Here is a 22299-nt window from a genome sequence, read left to right as displayed (position 1 = left end):
GTTCTTGCAGGGAGCATTTATGTCAGCCATTTGTTCTGAAACCCCAATTATCAAGATTGGATGGGAAATGGGAGTAAAAATAGAGGCTGTTTGTGTCAGATAAGCTCCAAAGGTATGCCTAAAGTGGCACATACACTCTCCTGGCCAATGCTAATAAAGCATCTTTTTATTTAATTGCCCAGGATAGGCCTGCAGGTGCGAATATGAGGGAGAGAAGTGGTGCACTCCACCCCACTCCGGCCTATCACCCTCACCTTGACCTCCTTCCACCTATCACATCTCCATCGCCCCTCCCCCAAGTCCCTCCTCCCTACCTTTTATCTTAGCCAGCCTGGCACCCTCTCCTCATTCCTGATGAAGGGCCCGAAATGTCGAATTTCCTATTCCTTGGATGCTGCCTAACCTGCTGTGCTTTAACCAGCAACACATTTTCAACTGTGATCTCCAGCATCTGCAGACCTCACTTTTTACCCTTAGAGAAGTGGTGCAATCAGGATTACAGGATTCAATTGGAAATTCAGGGTTACATTGTTTAAGGATAGAGTGGACTATATCATTGGCAGAAAGGAATTACAACATCATTGACGTTGAAGTTGAGGGAGTAAAACAATAAACAGAGCAGGATAACATCACTGATAATGAAAGTTACTAATTTGGCTTCCTCACATTCTGATTGTCCAGTTATGATTTGGATGATATAATTTTGTACTGTGACCACTGAAAAATGTGAGAGCTTGATGAGTTTCCAGACAAATATCGAGAACACCTTACAAAGCAGTGTCCTTCAAAAAAGTCTTTCTATTTAGTTTAGTTTTAGATTTATGAAATTATTCTTTTTGATTTGAAATTGGTCCTTATAAACTGTTAACCACCCTCAGACAAACCAAACCTTTTGTTAGAAAAAGTGAATTTAAATTTAAAAGATTGCATTAATAAATGTAGCAAAATCTGGTGAAGCTATTTCTCTCTGCTCCTTTAATGCACTCTTTAAAATGCATCACTTTGACTAAGATTTTGGCTACCTGCCCCTCGTATCATTTAGGTGGCTCATTGCCAATTTTTCTTTAATTATGTTCCTTTAAGCCTCTTGGGTCATTTCACTACATTAAAGGCACTTTAAATGCAAGTTATTGTTTATTCCATGTCTATTGTTTTAGCATTGATAGGTAGACAGATGAATAGAGAGGATTAATACTGCTTAATCCTTTTTTATAATTGAAGGTTGAAAACCTTTTTCAGGGAAAGTGAGTAATGTAGTAGCATTTCACCACTGGGATTTGGGCTTGATTCCAGCTGAGGTTGTTGAGATGAAAGTCTCTCTCTGTTAGTTCTGAAGATCTTTCAGGAAGTGAGGTTTTGCTAAACTCTTTGACCTGTATTTATAGACATGTCTCCTAGGATTACCTGATGGTGATAATATGCCCAGAAAGGAGGCAAATATATTTTCAAGTGTTAATACTTTGATAAGAATAAAATTTGTTCCAAAATTATACTAATTTTTAAATCCTTTTTCCAATTGCAACCAACTCTTCTTTTCCTCCTTTTTGGAGTATTGAGGATTTCAAGCATTAAATTTTGTAGATTTCAAACATAATTGCCCTTGCCATAATAATAACCAAACTAGTTAATAGTATTCAGCCATAGAATACTTACATATTTTATTATGAGCTTGGTTGGAAGGAGTCAGGGGTCTTGCTACTATCAAGAAAGCCTCCATATTCCACAATTCTGAGATATCAATGAACCTAATCTTTAGTTAAATGTTCAGGAATGTTAGTTAGGTTATTGTCATCTAGAAACCTCTCTAGAATGGTGCTGCAACCACAAATGATAAAGTAAAATACTGCAGATGCCAGAAACTGAAAACAATGAAATGGAAAATGCTGTAAAATTCAGAAGTTATGTCACCAATTTGGATTTAGAACACAAATTTGTATTTACATCATTCCAGTACTGTCAACACCTTTTGCTTAAATAACACTTGATATATTAAAAAAAGCAAAAGCACAAGTCAATATATCAAGTAGCTGAGTCACTTACAGAAAACCACAGGCTTCTAATTTGTGTCACAGGATATATTGCAAATTAAACTTTAAGCTGCTACACTTGAGCAAATTTGATCAAGTTTCCAACATAAGCTGAAGAGCTACCATGCAGAAACAAGCCATTCTGTTTTGCAGAAGGGTGAACAAGACATTATCTCTTACAGCCATCTTAATACTGTTTGCTGGCTGCAGATAATGACACATATTCATGCTGGTGCCGCTGGCATCAATATTCCACACTGCGATTCCCTTATTAACAACAGTGGGATGCCTAATAGCAAGCAGTCTGTGATAAGAGAAAACTGCATTCACAATGATATGTCACATATAAAACATTGGCCCAAGATGTTCATTAGGTCCCTGCCTTTCCATAGATTTGCCAATTGGCTTCAGGAGTGGACATACCACTTGCTCCTTCTAATGATATTTGTGAGACAGCCTAGAGGGTGAGAGAAAAACCTTCCCATATTCAAATTTTTAACCTTTCCAGCTAGCTTGAATCCCTGAGGACAAAAATTAGGATAAGGTGGGCCTACCTGAATTGTCCTGGCAATTCCTGTAAAAATCCCATCACTATTGACAAAGAGGCAATGCTATTACAGGTTCTTTGACTAAGGTCAATGACATGGATCATTTTTTCATCCCTAGTCTCAAAAATATCTGTTGTTGAAAATTGGGCTAGTGACAAATTTAAATGTGTGTAAATCTTTTTGTCCATTACATTAATGAGCAAAACGTGGATTCAACTAGTCAGTTGCAAGCTATCAAAACAGGACAATGCTTTTTTTTGTTACATGAATTAAACTATCTTTCAAAACACAGATAGATCAGCAGCCAAATTAGTTTACAGGTTTGTTGTTATTTTCAGTCATACTGAAGATATTTGAATTTGTTAGGATGGCAGACTTTAAATTTTTTAGATTTAGATTTACTTAATATTGTCACTTGTACCTAGGTGCAGCGAAAAGTGGATAATGTCGCCACATTCTGGCGCTATCCTGAATTAAATAATAAATTATTTCATAAATTGTATAAATGGCAAAATACTGAATAAACTAATATTAAATTGATATTACTAAAACTAAAATAGCTTCACCTTTCCCCCTTTGTAGCCTTCACCCCGTCTGCTCCTCCAACTGCTGCCATCTGACATCATCCCAGGGGTCCTGGCAATGTGCTTCGTCTCTACTGCCACTGGCACTGTCACATCTGTGTCTGCCTCCTCCGAGCTGGAGTCGGTCACGCTGCTCTGGTCCTACACCTCCTCTGACGCTGGACATTGTCCAACAGGTCCTGGCTCCGAATGAACCGACAGGGTCCTGGCTTGGAGTCGACCGAAAGACTTGGTGAACAGCATAACATGCACAAGTATTCGTTAAATATTTGACCTTAAGACTGTAAGTCATAGGAGCATAAATTAGGCAAGTCAGCCTGTTGAGTCTACTCCACCATTCAATCATGGCCAGTAAGTTTCTCAACCCCATTCTCCCGCTTTCTCCTGTAATCTTGATACTCAAGAACCCCATCTATCTTAATCTTAAATATACTCCATGACTTGGCCTCCAAACCCTTCTGTGACACTGAGTTCCATAGCTTCAATACTTTCTGGCTGAAGAACTTTCTCCTTATCTCCATTCTAAAAAGTCTTCCCTTTATTGTAAGGCTTTGCCCCTCAGGTCCTAGTCCCTCCTACCGTTTGGATAGTTTAGATAGCTTCCTCAATAAAGTCAAGTTCACAGGTAAGCAGGTGATCACTTCAAGCCAGACAAAGTGATTTCAACTGATCCTCAAATTACTATTGTCACCTCACATGACCAAATATAAAGAGAAGCACCCTAAATTCTAATGTAGACGTGTGTAAGATAAAATCTAATGCTGTGGAATTTTCAGCCTTGGCTGTATGGGCTCAAATAAGAAATGTTGTCTCTTTATGTGCATCCTGCTGTTCTTGTTAAAAGTTGAATGCTGACTGATTTAATCTGAAGTACAGCTTTCATATCTACAAAAATGGAAGGTCAGTGCTCCAATGTGACATTGTCATTTAAAGTTAAGGGTGTAATGTATTAGGTGATATCTCTATGGATCTCTTTCTGGCTAACTAGTACAACTCAATACAGAAAGGAAAGACATTTAAAAATATAAGAACAAGGCTAAGAGTCTTCTCCGGCCAGCTGCCTCCCAACAATTAACACCACAGAGTTTACTAAAACCAAATTGCAAATAACATAAAAAACACATTATTTAAATATAATAGCTACATGTTTTTCACTAAATTGCACAAGGTGCAAGTTCGTGCAAGAATAAAAACAGGGGGAGGGATTGATAGAGGGGGATGGTATAAGCAAAGGTCTCAGAACTGAGACAAACATCCTTCCTCAGAAATCCTATATGTAACATTAATTTATTAGCCTCCGATACCCACCTTGCTAAAGTTTTGTCCTTGTCCGAACTGGTGCTGGCTTAATATACTTCACTGTCTGATTGAGATGGATCTCTTCTGCTGGCTGAACAACGTCAGGCAGTGGAAAAGAAAACACTGAGATGTTTGGCTTGCAAAATATAAAAGAAGAATCCTCTTAGTTTCAGATTATATCAACTTCCAATGTTTGGAGTCACTCAGCACTTCAGTGTGGTTCAGATTTGTTGCCTTTTTATGTGAAACCTGAAATCAGATACATCACAGCCTGAATACTGCCAGCTGTGTTCTTTTGGAAGAATGAATCACACAGTGAAGAGCCTTAATTCACAAAAGAATACTCAGGGTTTCACATTGTTATTAGATATATAGTAGTTCATAGGAAATGATGGATACAGATGAAATTTGTTATTTCTTTTCTTTTACAGCAGAGTGAAGCAGATGGAGAATTCCTTTGGGAATCGGAAGGAAAAGAAGAGGAAAGATCTGAAGTTCTGTATAACCACAACTGTGCATCTCTTGTTTCCTCGAGTATTTTGGCACAGTCATTCACTGTAGCAATCAGCACCATATGGTAGTACTCAACGCAAGAAATACAATCACTCCTACGAAATACATTACAAAATTCCACACACTGCAAACTGGTGATAGCTGTAGTCTGAAAATTTGTAAAGCTTTGTTATCGTATGTACGCAAGTACACGTCAAGTTTCTAGGACACTGGGTGTGAATTTCACCAGCAATTGGAGAAGTGTCCATTTTGGCACGTTTCCAGCCAAAAGCGGAGCAAGATACCTCATGTTGTTTTCCATAGCTCACCTCGTTATCTATATGCCTCTGTGGTTTGCCACTCGTCCTATCTGTCATCTCACCAGTGCTGGAAGCATTCACCACTGCCAGGACCTCCTGGGATTCCCTGTATCAGCAGTGTTTATAAACTCCAGCCATGCTTTGCAAATACTTGTACATTGATAAATATATTGCTACTTAAGAACCAACTTACAAAGCTTACTCATCCATAACATCATCCTATATCTGAAAATTGTCAAAAGGAGTGCTACTGTTTATGCAATCCATTTTGTTGCCTAACATTTTCTCATTGTTCAATGTGATCATCATATATTGCAAAGTCTTGACACAGTTTCACATGATCAGCATACTGCCCACTCCAGATGGTCAGCAGGACATATTGTTGATACAGTCTGCCAGTCATTGGGACAAATGATCTATATACCTGGCATCACACCAGCACTGAAACTCATATCACATTACTCATTTCTGAAATAGGCAGAACATGTTTTAGGTTTGACTGCAGCATTCTGTTAGTGGAGAAAACCACTTGTGTGTTAACCACACCACAACAATATGAGAGAACTAACTTCACATTTTCAATTTGTCTGATGAGTTCTGATGTGTGTAAGATGAAAAGTTTCAACTTTTTCACTCATTTTAACAATGTTTAAGTTTTGTACTACTAAGCAATTATATACTTAATTATCTTATTTATTTTTATATGTTTATCAACTTTACAACTAATTTTTTAACTTTGTTACTTTTTTGTTCACAGTGTGTAGGCATCATTGATCAGGCCAGCATTAATAGGCTAGAGAGCAATAAAGAGTCAACCATATTGCTGTGGGTCTAGAATCACATGTAGGCCAGACCAGGTAAGGATGGCAAATTTCCTTCCCTATAGGGCATAGTGAACCAGATGGATTTTTTTTGTTAAAATTTAAGAATAGAAAATGACTTACCAGAGACTCACCAAACAGCTAGCTCCTTTCTCTGCAGCAGAGCAAGAACCAATTCCAATCAGCTTCAGCAAATCTATTGCTGTTCCTGACTGCCTGCAATGGGGTCCTTTCCTCACATGATCCCCTCAGTAATACTGACTGCCTGCGACAGGGTCTTTTCCTCACATCATCCTCTCGGTAATACTGACTGCCTGCGACGGGGTCCTTTCCTCACATGATCTTCTCGGTAATACTGACTGCCTGCGATGGGGTCCTTTCCTCATATCCTCGTCTCGGTAATACTGACTGCCTGCAATGGGGTCCTTTCCTCACATGATCCTCTCGGTAACACTGACTGCTTGCGATGGGGTCCTTTCCTCACATGATCCTCTCGGTAATACTGACTGCCTGCCTAAGGATCCCAGTCCTCCTCGTGCACTTCTCGCCTAACCTCACGGCACAACCATTGTCCAATCAATTCTAAACAAGGGACTCAAGATGTTAACCCTGTTTCTCTCCCTGCTGATGCTTGCCAGACCTGCTGAGTTTTTCCAGTGCTTTTTGTTTTTAGACTGGCAAATCATCCTTCTTTGGGACAAGTTCTATAAGGATAATAATGGTTCACAGGCCACTCAAGATAAAGATATGTTACTTGGAGAATATCACATTGCTATTCAGGAAACTTGTTTTTTTTCATAAACATCAACATTTAGTATGTTGAAAGGTACTTCATTAAACGTCCTGTGATTGTGAAGTTGAAGTCTTTCTGCTCTTTACTCAATGATCACCATAAATAGAGTCATAGAGTCGTTGGGATGTACGGCATGGAAACAGATTCTTTCGTCCAACTCGAATCTTAAATTAATCTAGTCCTGTTTGTCAGCATTTGGCCGTTATCTCTCTAAATCTTCCTATTCATAAACCCAGCCAGATGCCTTTTAAATGTTGTAATTGTACCAACCTCCACCACTTTCTCTGGCAGCTCATTCCAAACATACACCCCCTCTATGTGAAAAAGTTGCTCCTTAGGTCCCTTTTAAATCTTTCCACTCTCAGTCAAAACCTACGCCTTCTAGTTTTGGACGCCTCCACCCCACGGAAAAAAAACCTTGTCTATTCACCCTATACATGCCCCCCTTGATTTTATAAACCTCCTATAAGGTCACCCCTAAGCATCCAATGCTCCTGGGAAAATAGCCTCAATTTATTCTGCTTCTCCCTATAGCTCAAATCCTCCAACCCTGGCAACATACTTGTAAGTACTTTTCTGAACACTTTCAAGTTTCACAACATCCTTCCTATAGGAGGGAGACCAGAATTGCACACAATAATTTAAAAGTGGCCTAACCAATGTCTTGTATGGCCATCACATGACCTCCCAATTCCTATACTCATTGCTCCGTCCAATAAAGGAAAATATACCAAACACCTTCTTCACTATCCTACCTACCTGAGGCTTCACTTTCAAGGAAATATGAATCTGCATCTGAGGTTGACTTGTTCAGCAACACTCCTCATTAAGCATATACGCCCTACTCTGATTTGCCTTGCCACAATGCAACACCACATTTATCTAAATTAAACTCCATCTGCCACTCCTCAGCCCATTTGCCCATCTGATCAAAATCCTATTGTACTGTGAAGTAATGTTCTTCTCTATCTAATACACCTCAAATTTCGGTGTTGCCTGCAAACTTATTAACTATGTTCACATCCAAATCATTTATATAAATGACGAAATGCAGTGGATCCAGCGCCAATCCTACTGGTCACAGGCCTTCAGTCTGAAAAGCAACCCTCCACCAACACCCTCTTCTTCTACTTTGAAGCCAGTTCTGTATCCAAGTGGCTAGTTCTCCTTTTATTCTATGTGATCTAACCTTTCTAACCAATCTCCCATGAGGGACCTTGTTGAACGTCTTACAGAAGTTCATATAGAACAAGTCCACCACTTTGCCCTCTTAATCCTCTTCATTACATCTTCAAAAAACTCAATCAAATTTGTGAGACATGATTTCCCACGCACAAAGCCATTTTAACTATCCCTAATCGGTCCTGCCTTTCCAAATGCAAAGTTTTCAAATTAAGCAAAAAGGGGCACAAATTCTTTGATCAACAAGAGAGCACTGACTTGGTTTACAATCTCATTCAAAGATGACACTTCAACAGGGTAGCACCCCTTGAGCAGTAGTCCATTGTCAACATGTGGTCAAGTCCAGTAGCAGAGCTCTGAAACAGATTCCTCTGATTCATAAGTGACAGTACTACCACTGAGCCAAGGCTGGCAATATGGCAAGCTCTAATTTGGATAAGAAATCAAGCAATATGCCTTGGATTTGGTATTGAAGCGTCAAATTTGTGTTGGCTCTCAATAGTTTTTATTTTAGGCATTTTCATTTCTTAAAAGCGTCTTCAACCTATAAAATATTGCCACACTTCCAGAAGTGCACCAAAATTAAGGATAAATTCAAAGCCATTGCAAACGTCATTACTGAACAAGTGCCAGATAGAAGACAAAACCTTAAGTCAGTTTCTCCCTCCACTGATGCTGTCAGACCTGCTGAGTTTCTCCAGCACTTTCTGTTTTTATTTCAGCATATTGCTTTCGCAATTGACTCTTGCTTTACTACAGAGAAAGGAGTTAGCTGTTTGGTGAGTCTCTGGTATGTAATTCAGATCTATTGTTAAATTAGTTTACGCAAAGTTCTCAGTCTAAATAAAAAATAATAACTCGTTCAAATTTTACATAATTCCCTTGCCTCCAGAGCAGTCTATATTACTGTTCTGAAGAAGGATAACTTGGCTTGAATCATTTTCTCTTCACAGATGCTGCCAAACTTACTGAGTTTCTCCAGCAATTTCTGTTTTTGATTCTTTTTTGGATTTCCAGCAACCATAGTTCTGTGTTTTATTTCAGTTTATAAATACACTTGTTGATAAGTATGTAAATTGTGCGTAAATAGAATTACATAGAATTTAATCTATAAGATCAGACCATTAAGTTAGTAAGTTTGCAGGTGTAGTGGAGAACAAAAAAGGTTACCTCAGATTAAAACAGTATCTTGATCAGATGGGCCAATGGGATGAGAAGTGGCAGATGGCATTTAATTTAGACAAATATGAGATGCTGCACTTTGGGAAAGCAAATCTTAGCAGGATTTATACACTTAATGGTAAGGTCCTAGGGAGTGTTGCTGAACAAAGAGATCTTGAAATGCAGGTTCATAGCTCCTTGAAAGCAGAACCACAGGTAGATAGGATAGTGCAGAAGGCGTTTGGTATGCTTTCCTTTATTGGTCAGAGTATTGAGTACAGGACTTGGGAGGTCATGTTGCAAATATGCAGGACATTGCTTAGGCCACTTTTGGAATATTGTGTGCAATTCTGGTCTCCTTCCTATCAGAAGGATGTTGTGAAACTTGAAACTGTTCAGAAAAGATTTACAAGGATGTGGCCAGGGTTGGAGGATGTGAGCTATAGGGAGAAGTTGAATAGGTTGGGGCTGTTTTCCTGGAGCATTGGAGGCTGAGAGGTGACCTTATACAGGTTTATAAAATCATGAGGGGCATGGATAGGATATATGGACAAGTTTTTTTTTCCCTGAGATGGAGGAGTCCAGAACTAGAGGACATAGGTTTAGGGTGAGAGGGGAATGATATAAAAGAGACCTAAGGGGCAATCGTTTCATGCAGGGGGTGGTACGTGCATGGAATGAGCTGCCAGAGGAAGTGGTGGAGGCTTGTACAATTGCAACATTTAAGAGGCATTTGGATGGGTATACGATTAGGAAGGGCTTCAGGGAAATGGGCTGGGTGCCAGCAAGTGGGACTAGATTGGGTTGGGATATCTGGTCAGCATGGATGAGTTGGACCTAAGGGTCTGTTTCTGTGCTGTACATCTCTAAGACTTTATGGCTCTTACTGGTCTATGAAAATATTTATGTTCCATTTGCATCTCCTCTTACCGCTAATCATGAATATTTGAATTTGATGGGAAATTCACTTAAGGTTAGTTCACATACACAAAACAAATACAACATTTCATCACCAAAGAATTTAGTCACAATGATTTAAAAATCCATAATGCAAAGATAGAGCTAAGAGCATTATATACCTTGCAGCAAAACACTCTTTTCTTATCTATATCCAGGAGTGCCAATCCTGCTGACCCCAGCTTACTGATTGAGGCATCACAGGGGATAATAGCAGTGAATACATTTGTCATCTCTGAATCTCCAGAATCCCAGTGGGGTGCACATGAGGATATCTAAACAGAGTTTCTATCCCTTCATACACACTTTGGAGAATTACATATTTATGAAACCTGTAAGGAAGATAATATGTCCTGGGCAAAATTTAAAATTGTTCTGCTCTCACTTGATTGTGTGCTATGATCATGAGACTTCTGAACAACTCTCTTTGCTTCTTAAATTTCTTTGAATCGATGTTTCCCAAGAGATTTGCTCCTTCAAATTCAGTGCTCTGTTCAAATTTTGGCACAGTATTTCAAGTGAATAACAGCAAAATGCAGGGAGGGGTTTCACTTTAATGACTTTGCATTAGTGATATTGGAACTGATTAAATCACTGTGAAGCAAAGTGAGATCATTGTGGTACAGCTCAGGGTCGCTGGGAAGTAGGCCGAAATCACTGAGTAGAAGACCGGGATCAATCTATCATAACTTCAGAAGCACACCAGGGTCACCAAGGATTAGAGCAGAATCACTCTGAAGCAGACCAAGGTGGCTGTGAAGAAATCAGGATCACTATGAAGTATAATGGGCTCCCTATCAAGCAGGTCAGAATCACTGTGAAGCAGGTTGGGATTGTAGTGAAGCAAAGAAATGCTGAATACTGCAGGAACAGGAAATATGAAATTATGCTGCAAAAACTCACCAGGAGTGGCAGCACCTGCAGAGAGAAAACAGGATCAGTGTGATACAAATTGGGAGGAATGTAGAATGGGTAAGGATCAGTCTGATACAGATAGGGAGGAGTGTAGAATGGGTCAGGATGAGTGTGATACAGATTGGGAGAATTGTAGAACAGGTCAGGATTAGTGTGATACAGATAGAGAGGAGTGTAGAATGGGTCATGATCAGTGTGATACAAATTGGGTGGAATGCAGAATGAATCAGAATCAGTTTGATCCAGATTGGGAGGAGTGTAGAATGGGTTAGGATCAGTTTGATGCAGATTGGGACGAATGTAGAACAGAGCTGAAAATGTGTTGCTGGTTAAAGCACAGCAGGTTAGGCAGCATCCAAGGAACAGGAAATTCAACGTTTCGGGCCAGAGCCCTTCATCAGGATTCCTGTTCCTTGGATGCTGCCTAACCTGCTGTGCTTTAACCAGCAACACATTTTCAGCTCTGATCTCCAGCATCTGCAGACCTCACTTTTTACACGAATGTAGAACAGGTCAGGATCAGTGTGATACAGATTGGGAGGAATGTAGAATGGGTCAGGATCAGTGTGATACGGATTGGGAGGAATGTAGAATGTGTCAGGATCAGTGTGATACGGATTGGGTGGAATGCAGAATGCGTCAGGGTCAGTTTGATACAGTTTGGGACGAATGTAGAAAATGTCTGGATCAGTGCGATACAGATTGGGAGGAATGCAGAATGGGTCAGGATCGGTTTGATACAGATTGTGACGAATGCAGAACAGGTCAGGATCAGTGTGACACAGATTGGGAGGAATGTACAGTAGGTCAGGAACAGTGTGATACAGATTGGGACGAATGTCGAACAGGTCAGGATCAGTGTGATACAGATTGGGAGAAATGCAGAATGGGTCAGGATCAGTTTGATACAGATTGGGACGAATGTCGAACAGGTCAGGATCAGTGTGATACAGATTGGGAGGAATGTAGAATGGGTCAGGATCAGTGTGATACAGATTGGGAGGAATGTAGAATGGGTCAGGATCAGTGTGATACAAATTGGGAGGAATGTATAATTCATCAGGATCAGTTTGATACAGATTGGGACGAATGTCGACCAGGTCAGGATCAGTGTGATGCAGGTTAGGTGGAATGGAAAATGGGTCAGGATCAGTGTGATACAGATTGTGTCGAATGGAGAATATGTCAGGATCAGTGTGATACAGATTGGGACGAATGTTGAATGGGTCACTATCAGTGTGATTCATATTGGGAGGAATGTAGAACACGTCAGGATCATTGTGATACAGATTCGGAGGAATGTATAATTGGTCAGGATCAGTTTGATACAGATTGGGGGGCATGTCGAACAGGTCAGGATCAGTGTGATACAGATTGGGTGGAATGTAGAATGGGTCAGGATCATTGTGATACTGATTGGGACGAATGTAGAACAGGTCAGGAACAGTGTGATGCAGGTTAGGTGGAATATGGAATGGGTCAGGATCAGTTTGATACAGATTGGGAGGAATGTAGAAAGGGTCATGATCAGTGTGATACAGATTGGGTGGAATGCAGAATGGGTCATGATAAGCATGATACAAATTGGCTGGAATGCAGAATGGGTCAGAATCAGTGTGATACAGATTGGGATGAATGTAGAATATGTCAGGATTAGTTTGATACAGATTGGGAGAATTATAGAACAGGTCAGGATTAGTGTGTACAGGTTGGGATTAATGTAGAACAGGTGAGGAACATTGTGATACAGATTGGGAGAAATGTAGAATGGGTCAGCATCAATGTGATACAGATTGGGGGAATTATAGAACAGGTCAGGATGAGTGTGATACAGATTTGGAAATGTGTAGAACAGGTCAGGATGAAAATAGAATGGGTCATGATCAGTGTGATACAGATTGCCTGGAATGCAGAATGGGTCAGGATCAGAGTGATACAATTTGGGAGAATTGTAGAACAGGTCAGGATCAGTGTGATACAGATTGGGAGGAGTGTAGAATGAGTCAGGATCAGTGTGATACAAATTGGCTGGGATGCAGAATGGGTCATGATCAGTTTGATACAGATTGGGACAAATGTAGAACAGGTCAGGATCAGTGTGATACTATCTGGGAGGAATGTAGAATGGGTCAGGATCAGTGTGACACTAATTGGGATGAATGTAGAACAGGTGCGGATCATTGTGATACAGATTTGGAGAATTATAGAACAGGTCAGGATTAGTGTGATATAGATTGGGAGGAGTGTAGAATGAGTCAGGATCAGTGTGATACAAATTGGGAGGAATGTAGAACAGGTGAGGATCATTGTGATGCAGGGTAGGTGGAATGTAGAATGGGACAGGTTCAGGTGATACAGATTGGGTCGAATGTAGAAAATGTCAGGATCAGTGTGATACAGATTGGGAGGAATGTAGAACAGGTCAGGATCAGTGTGATATAGATTGGGAGGAATGTAGAACAGATCAGGATCAGTGTGATACAGATTGGGACGAATGTAGTATGGGTCAGGATCAGTGTGATAACAGATCAGGATCATTGATGCGAGAGAGAGGAAAGTATCAAGGTGTGACAGTATAGAAAGTTCATGGGTCATCTGCAAGTGTTGTGACTTTGTTATCCTTTTTCTGAATTTATGGAATTTGTCTAAGAAGCTGGCAAATTAAGAATGGTTTTTAATAATAATGATTAGGCAAACATTTCAATTAGTACCTTGTCTTTTCATGGCAGTAGAAGAGGAATTGTGAGGAGTTGTTGAATTTTCAAAAACCTTTTCAAGTGTAATATTTGTTATCCCCCAAATAGGTGGTAGGTGACACTGTCGCAGGACCCATTGATCCACAGACCTAGATAATGTCTCCGGGAGTAGTTCCAAATACTAATGAACATAATGGTTCATCTGGGAGTGCAGCTAGCACCAAGTCCATGTGGCTGGTTTTAGCAATTTGGAGGTGGAGGGAAGAACAAACAAGATTTGTTGTGTAGAAGAGCATACCTTTGTTTCTGTAGCATGAGACATGATTTCACAATGGTATATTGTCTCCTCATTGTCAACTACATCACTGAATTGTTCCCGATCACTTAAATGGAGGGGGTGGGTGTGGGAGTGGGGAGCGAATAGCAGACAGTCACGATTTGCATTGCTTTGATTTATGAAAAGCAAGTGTGATGCTCTTCCAGGCAGAATTTAGAGAACACTCTAAATGGGTAATGAGTAGAAATAAGAGTGGAAAAATCACATAACTCCAAGTGATAGTCCAACCTGATTGTTTTTACCTAACTCCAAGATATAGTCAATGACTGCAGATGCTCGAAGCCAGATTTTGGATTAGTGGTGTTGGAAGAGCACAGCAGTTCAGGCAGCATCTGAGGAGCAGTAAAATCGACATTTCGGGCAAAAGCCCTTCATCAGGAATAAAGTTTGGAACTAGGGTGAGGTGGGGAAGGGGAAATGAGGAAACTGGTGAAGTTCACATTGATGCTCGGGGTTGAAGTGTTCGGAGGCGAAAGATGAGGCATTCTTCCTCCAGGCGTCTGGTAGCGAGGGAGCGGTGGTGAAGGAGGCCCAGGACCTCCATGTCCTTGGGAGGGGGAGTTGAAATGTTGAGCCACAGGGCGGTGAGATTGATTGGTGCGAGTGTCCCAGAGATGTTCCCTAAATCGCTCTGCTAGGAGGCGCCCACTCTCCCAATTTAGAGGAGGCCGCATTGGGAGCAACGGATGATGGCCTCCTTCAGAGACCGCAGTTTCCCTTCACACGTGGTTAAAGATGCCCTCCAACACATCTCATCCATATTCCACATCTCCACCCTCAGACTCCAACCGTAGCAAGGACAGAACGCTCCTGGTGCTCACCTTCCACCCTACCAACCTTCGCATAAACCAAATCATCTGCCGACATTTCCGCCACATCCAATAAGACCCCACCACCAGGGATATATTTCCCTCCCCACCCCTTTCCGCCTTCCGTAAAGACTGTTCCCTCCATTAACACCTGGTCAGGTCCACTCTACTGCCACAACCCACCCTCCCATCCTGGCACCTTCCCCTATCACCGCAGGAACTGCAAAACCTGTGCCCACACCTCCTCCCTCACCTCCATCCAAGGCCCTAAAGGAGCCTTCCACACCCATCAAAGTTTTACCTGCACATCCACTAATATCATTTATTGCATCTGTTGCTCCCGATGTGGTCTCCTGTACATTGGGGGAGACTGGATGCCTCCTAGCAAAGCACTTTAGGGAACATCTCCGGGACACCCGCACCAATCAACCACACCGCCCCGTGGCCCAACATTTCAACTCCCCCTCCCACTCTGCTGAGGACATGGAGGTCCTGGGCCTCTATCACCGCCGCTCCCTTACCACCAGATGCCTGGAGGAAGAACGCCTCATCTTCCACCTCAGAACACTTCAACCGTCAGTGTGGACTTCAACAGTTTTCTCATTTCCACTTCCCCTACCTCACCCTAGTTCCAAACTTCCAACTCAGCACTGTCCCCATGATTTGTCCTACCTGCCTATCTTTTCCACCTATCCACTCCACCCTCCTCCCTGACCTATCACCTTCATCTCCTCCCCCACTCACCTATTGTACTCCATGCTACTTTCTCCCCACCTCCACCCTCCTCTAGCTTATCTCTCCACGCTTCAGGCTCTCTGCCTTTATTCCTGCTTTTGCCCGAAACGTCGATTTTGCTGGTCCTTGGATGCTGCCTGAACTGCTGTGCTCTTCCAGCACCACTAATCCAAAATATAACTTGGAGTTGTGTGGTTTTTAACTTGGTCCACTCCAGTTAAACACATCATAGAAATAAGAGGAGAGAGCAAATGAATGTATGGTTGGAGAGATAGTGTAGGAAAGAGGGTTTTAGATACAGGGGACTTTGGGATTCGTTTTAGATTAGACTTACAGTGTGGAAACAGGCCCTTCGGCCCAACAAGTTCACACCGACCCGCCGAAGCGCAACCCACCCGTAGCCCTACATATACCCCTTACCTAACACTATGGGCAATTTAGCATGGCCAATTCACCCAACCCGCACATCTTTGGACTGTGGGAGGAAACCGGAGCACCCGGAGGAAACCCACGCAGACACTGGGAGAACGTGCAAACTCCACACAGTCAGTCGCCTGAGTCGGGAATTGAACCCGGGTCTACAGGCGCTGTGAGGCAGCAGTGCTAACCACCGTGCCGCCCACAATCGTTCTGGGGAGATTGCAGAGGCCATTTCTTTAAAGAGCAAAGGCCCATTACCTTGCAGGCTATTTGCCAGTGCTGCTCACAAAGGTTGAAATGAACTTGGCAGGATCTTACAGGAGGTAACACCAGAGAGGGATACGAAAGTGAAAGGAAGATTTGGAGAGACACATAGTGCTCATGCAGAAACGAGTAAGTTACTTGGTGAATTGCTTCTTCAGACAATTGTGAGATAACTTTTATTTTCTTTGGACTATGGACTGAAAATGAGAAAAAAGTCTGCACTGCTTTAAAAAGGAGAGAAATTACAAAGAGATTTTTGCAGCTTTGTGAAAACAAGTGAAGCTAGTGTGTACATGAAACAACGTTACATTTTATAGATATTAGGCTGAATGCTATGCTTTTGTGGCTCAGTAGATTAGATTAGATTACTTACAGTGTGGAAACAGGCCCTTCGGCCCAACAAGTCCACACCGACCCGCCGAAGCGCAACCCACCCGTAGCCCTACATATACCCCTTACCTAACACTATGGGCAATTTAGCATGGCCAATTCACCCAACCCGCACATCTTTGGACAGTGGGAGGAAACCGGAGCACCCGGAGGAAACCCACGCAGACATGGGGAGAATGTGCAAACTCCACACAGTCAGTCGCCTGAGGCGGGAATTGAACCCGGGTCTCAGGTGCTGTGAGGTAGCAGTGCTAACCACTGTGCCACCGTGCCGCCCACAGTTGGCGAAGGGCCTGTTTCCACACTGTAAGTAATCTAATCTAATCTACTGAGCCACAAAAGCATAGCATTCAGCCTAATATCTATAAAATGTAACATTGTTTCATGTACACACTAGTACATGTAACTAGTTGCATTGGTTTTTTTTTGGAGGATTTATTGATGCAAAGCCTCGCAAATTTTTTCGCTGTATCAGACCAAACCCACCACATTAATTGTCCACTCAGGCACTGTTACACCTGTCCCACCTTACCAGATGCCCTTCCCAGAGCAACTTGCCACTCAGCAGATGGCTGCCGAAACACTGCTGTCCCCTCTGCCTGTGCCACCTTTTAAAATGCTGCAGTGCGTCTGGATGAGCACTGGCATTCTGAAGCTGCCCTGCTCTTTAACAAACAGAATCTGAACACGTCAGAGAGGGGGAAAGATGGTCATAACGCACTCATCGGGACCTGCAGGTTCTGGTGGGCGTGTTGATGCAGTGGAGAGCTGTAGTCTTTCCTGAGAACCAGCAGAGGAGGCCACACCATTGAATGCTGAAAGTCTGTTCTGAGTCTGTGTCAACTCCAGGGTGCCACAAAATGGTTGACGACTTCCTCCATCTACCAGGTAATTGTCACATCATACTCACTCTATCTCTGGAACTGCATGCACCTTCCAGCAAAGTCTTGCTGTGCCACCCTCACTATTGCCTTCAATGGATTCCCTCATTTATTCCCTCATTTTCCCTCATATATTCTCCCTCTCAGCCTCCCACATCACTAACCTTGCATGTCCCTGTGCTGCCTCCTCAATTCCTTGCTACATCTCACCACCTTTTGATCCATATACTTCAGTACGACCGCCATGCCACTCAATGTCATCTCCTTCATACCACCTCTCCGCACCCCCCCCCAACCCCCCAAGCCCCCTACCTTGTAAGAGAAGGCAGTGCATAATAGGGCAGGAGAGACTGGATGTTGAAGTTCTAGGCAGCCATAATCAGGCTCATTGCCTCCTATGAAGGCAAGGCAAGGCAAGGATGAAGGGCTTATGCCCGAAACGTCGAATTTCCTATTCCTTGGATGCTGCCTAACCTGCTGTGCTTTAACCAGCAACACATTTTCAGCTCTGATCTCCAGCATCTGCAGACCTCATTTTTTACCCGAAGGATGCTGTAAGCAAGCTAGTAGGCACTTGCTGATAGAATGCTGGTAAAACAAGTGCTCATCGCTGAGTTGCAGCCTAGTCTCGTTTTGTACGAAACATAGCAGCTAGGCTATCTTTCAATGCAATGCAAGTGCATTTTCCCAAATCACACGTCTCATGAACTGTGTGTGTGTGTGTGTGTGTGTGTGTGTGTGTGAGAGAGAGAGAGAGAGAGAGAGAGAGAGATTGGGAGGGGTGGATTGTAAAAGGGCTAATGTTTAAGTTACATACACTTTAAGTTGTGTTTCTTTACTATTCCTGTTAAACTTAAGGAAGTTACATTCACTAGTGTTTCTTTTTCATTTTTACTGAAGAAAACCTTATGTGGCTTACTTTTCATAGAATCATCACAACAGCGTGGAAGCAGGCCATTGAGTCTACCCAGACCCACCTTATCCCTGTAACCCTGCATTTCCCATAGCTAATCCATCTAATGTACACATTCCTATACACTATGGGCAATTTTGCATGGCCAATCCATCTAAGCTGCACATCTTTGGAATGTGAGAGGAAACTGGAGTACCCGGAGGAAACCCACACAGACACGGGGAGAATGTGCAAATTCCATACAGACACCCGCCCAAGGGTGGAATTGAACCCAGGTCCCTGGTGTTGTGAGACAACACGACTAACTACTAGATAGCAATGAGTCAGAGGCAAATTGAGGTTTATGCTGATTTTGTTAAATCCAGTTACTGCCCTCCTTTTGTGCTTTAACTATTCCACAAATCTGAGTCAAGCCAATTTTTGATTTTCATTTTATAAATCTTTCTCCATCTTTTTCCATTCATCACCTGATTCGTGCTATTTACAAAATTCATACCTTTATTAAGTTCCTCACTGGGAGAAAAAACAAATTTATTGGCTGAAATTTTGAAGCTGAATTTAATTGCTCTCATTGGCATACACGGGGTTAAAAAAAATCACGTAGGGTCTTCCCAAAGTGGGGAAGAAAGGGCTTCAATTTGTTTCCTGAAAAACACTGGAGACTGTTGTTATTTCCTGGTGTTAAGTGGCCAGTGCATTCACATTCACTGTCAAGAATGTAGACCATTGTTAGAAATTGAATTCACTACTTTATGAATGGCTACTTTACAAGGTTTATTGCCTGCTATTCTTTCTTAGGGTCCATACGGGTGTTCACTCGGCCCTTGTTGGCAGATGAAAGGTTAGAACTCAAACTGTCCTAGCAGCATTTTTGATTGACAACTGTACCTAAGGGAAGATACAATCATTGATTGGTTGCAGCCCCTGCGACTGACAGTATTGAATTGAGTTGAATTTATTGTCACGTATACCGAGGCACAGTGAAAAGCTTTGTCTTGTGAGAAATACAGGCAGACCTCATAGTTAAGTAGTATAGATCAGCAAATAATAGGTAAACAGTGGCAAAAACAAAAACACAGGTACAGGCGCATGCAAAGAGTTTGTGAGCCCATTCAGTATTCTAACAAAAATAGGGTAGAAACTGTTTCAAAACCAGCTGGTGCATGTGGTCAGGCTTCTGCATCTTCTCCCCAGTGGTAGAGGTTATAGGAAAACATTACCAGGGTCATAAAGATCTTTGAGAATTCTGGCGGCCTTTCCTTGACAGCAGGCCTGGTAGATGGATTCTATAGATGGAAGGTTGACCTTTGTGATTGCCCAGGCCGAATTCACCACTCTCGATAACTGTCTCCAATCTTGAATGGTACAGTTACCATACCATATTTAGGAGTCAGAGACATCCAGTAGCAGATTTATTTTGGGGCATAGTCATCAGGCCAATGCTCAGTGAATGAGCTTTGTAGGCAGGAGTTGCTGGACTATTTTCCAGTCCAGCTGTTGAGATTGACTGGAGCTTGACTTTGGTGTTTCTTTTCACTTACTTTTTCACAGGACCTGGGATAGGCCAGTATTTATTGCCCATCCCTAATTGCCCTTGAGAAAATGGTGGTGAGCTGCCTTGTTGAACCACTGCAATCCATGCTGTGAACCAGTGAGCTTTTGCTTAAAGGGGCACATTTAAAAAGAAGGTCTGTTGTATTTGAACTGTTTTGGACCATCTTTATTGTGCTAAAGATTAGTTTTGTTGAATCATATGTCTCATGTGTCACAAGAGTGTGTACTGGTCAAATGATTGCAGCCTGAATTCTTGCTCCTCAGTTGGGAGCACAAATTTGAGCAAAACCCCAGCACCACAAAAGCAATGCTGAAGGAGATGCTCGGACTTGTCAGGTTTGTCTTCTGGGGAAAGAGTGATGACCAGAATTAGGTCCACCACCAGCAAAACTCTGGGGGCAGCCACATGTGCTGTTGATGTGGAGACGGCCTGTTTAAAAGGCCTGCCTCTGTGCTGTGGGACTTTATCAAACCTGTTAATAAAGCAATAAAACCAAAAGTCAGCCCTCATCCCCACACACTTGCACCATGTCCCCACCAACCCATGCTGTGTCATGCTCCCCATCCACTCCCCATGATCCCTCATATTCTCGGTGCCAAAGTGTGCTCCTCCCCCCACTCACCTGTCCCTTTGTGCCTTCCATGGCAACCTTTGCCCCCTCACTAACCTCCATTGCCTATTTTTGCCCCTATATCAACCAATGCACCTCCATCAATGGCCTTTTATTGCCTCCTGCACCAAGTGCCCATACAGAGTGACCCATCTACCCCACTCATCACCCACATCAGCCAACAGCACACCCATTTACCCAGTATGAACATGAATCCATGCCTAGACTAACTAAGATAATTATCTTTTTTTTTAAAGTACAGCTAAACACTGGTATTTATCTGGTAAGGTAGAGCTTTGAGAGAAAGTGAGGACTGCAGATGCTGGCAATCACAATCGAAAAGTCTGGTGCTAGAAGATCACAGCAGGTCAGGTGGCATCTGAGGAGCAGGAGAGTCGACGTTTCGGGCATAAGCTCTTCAATATAGAACTTTGCCCGTATTTATCCTGCCCATAAAAAGTAAGGCTAAGCCAATCTGTTTGTACTGCCATAACAGATCATCAACAACTTGACAGTGTTCTCAAATGATATTTCCCCAGAAATAACCTGTTCACTGATACTCAGTTTGGATTCTGCCAGGACCATTCAACTCCTGATCTCCTTTCAAACTTGGTCCAAACATAGACAATGGGTTGAAAGCTAAAATGAGGTGAGAGTGGCCATACTTGATCTCAAGACAGCATTTGACTGAGTGTGGCATCAAGGAGCCCGATCAAAACTGGAGTCAATGGGAGTCAGGAGGAGAACCGTGCACTTAACTGGAGCCATGTCTCACATTTTGTGATCTAGTTGTCGTAGTTTTTGGCCAACCAGGATATCACTGCAGTGTTTTCTCAGGGGCAAGTCTTTGACCCCACAGTCTTCAGCTGCTCCATCAATGAGCTTCCTTACATCATAAATTCAAAAGTTCAGTGCCATTTGTGAGTCCTCAGGCTCCTTTGACTTTCCAAACCTGCAACCTCTACCACCATTCTCTGCCTACTTGGTTCCTCAGAGTATGCTACAGGGTCATGTGACAGAGGCTTCCTCTCCAATGATATAAATGTAGCAGACTGTATGATCCCTGATGAGGTCCTCAATGATGAGGGCAATAGCCACATGTACCTCAGCTGCAAGCAGAGACCAGAGAGTAGACTGCCTGGAGCTGCTCTGTGGTCACAAGGTGAGCATTGCGTGGTTGAGGCCGAGTGCTGAGGATATCTTGTCAGTTCTGAATTAGTGACACTAGTGCCCTCCGACTGTCTCTGAGCATGGTGTCAGACAGTCACTTTATTGCAGACATGATGAGGATAATGATATGAGGTGGTAAAGGAAATGAAAGGGTCATTCATAGTCAAGATAAAGCTTCATTCACAGTCAAGGCAAAACATTAAGTCAAAAGGAGCATCAGATGTTATGGGGCAACCTTATCAAAGTTTATAAAATCTTGAGGGACATGGATTGGGCAAATAGCCAAGGTTTTTTCCCCAAGGTAGGGGAGTCAAAAACTAGAGAGCACCGATTTAAGGTGAAAGGAGAAAAATTTAATAGGGACCTAAGAGACAATGTTTTCATGCAAATGGTGATGTGTGTGTGTATAGAATGAGCTGC

Source organism: Hemiscyllium ocellatum, chromosome 2 (genome assembly GCF_020745735.1).
Source record: "Hemiscyllium ocellatum isolate sHemOce1 chromosome 2, sHemOce1.pat.X.cur, whole genome shotgun sequence".
Taxonomy (NCBI): domain Eukaryota; kingdom Metazoa; phylum Chordata; class Chondrichthyes; order Orectolobiformes; family Hemiscylliidae; genus Hemiscyllium; species Hemiscyllium ocellatum.
Note: the sequence above shows the minus strand (reverse complement) of the source record.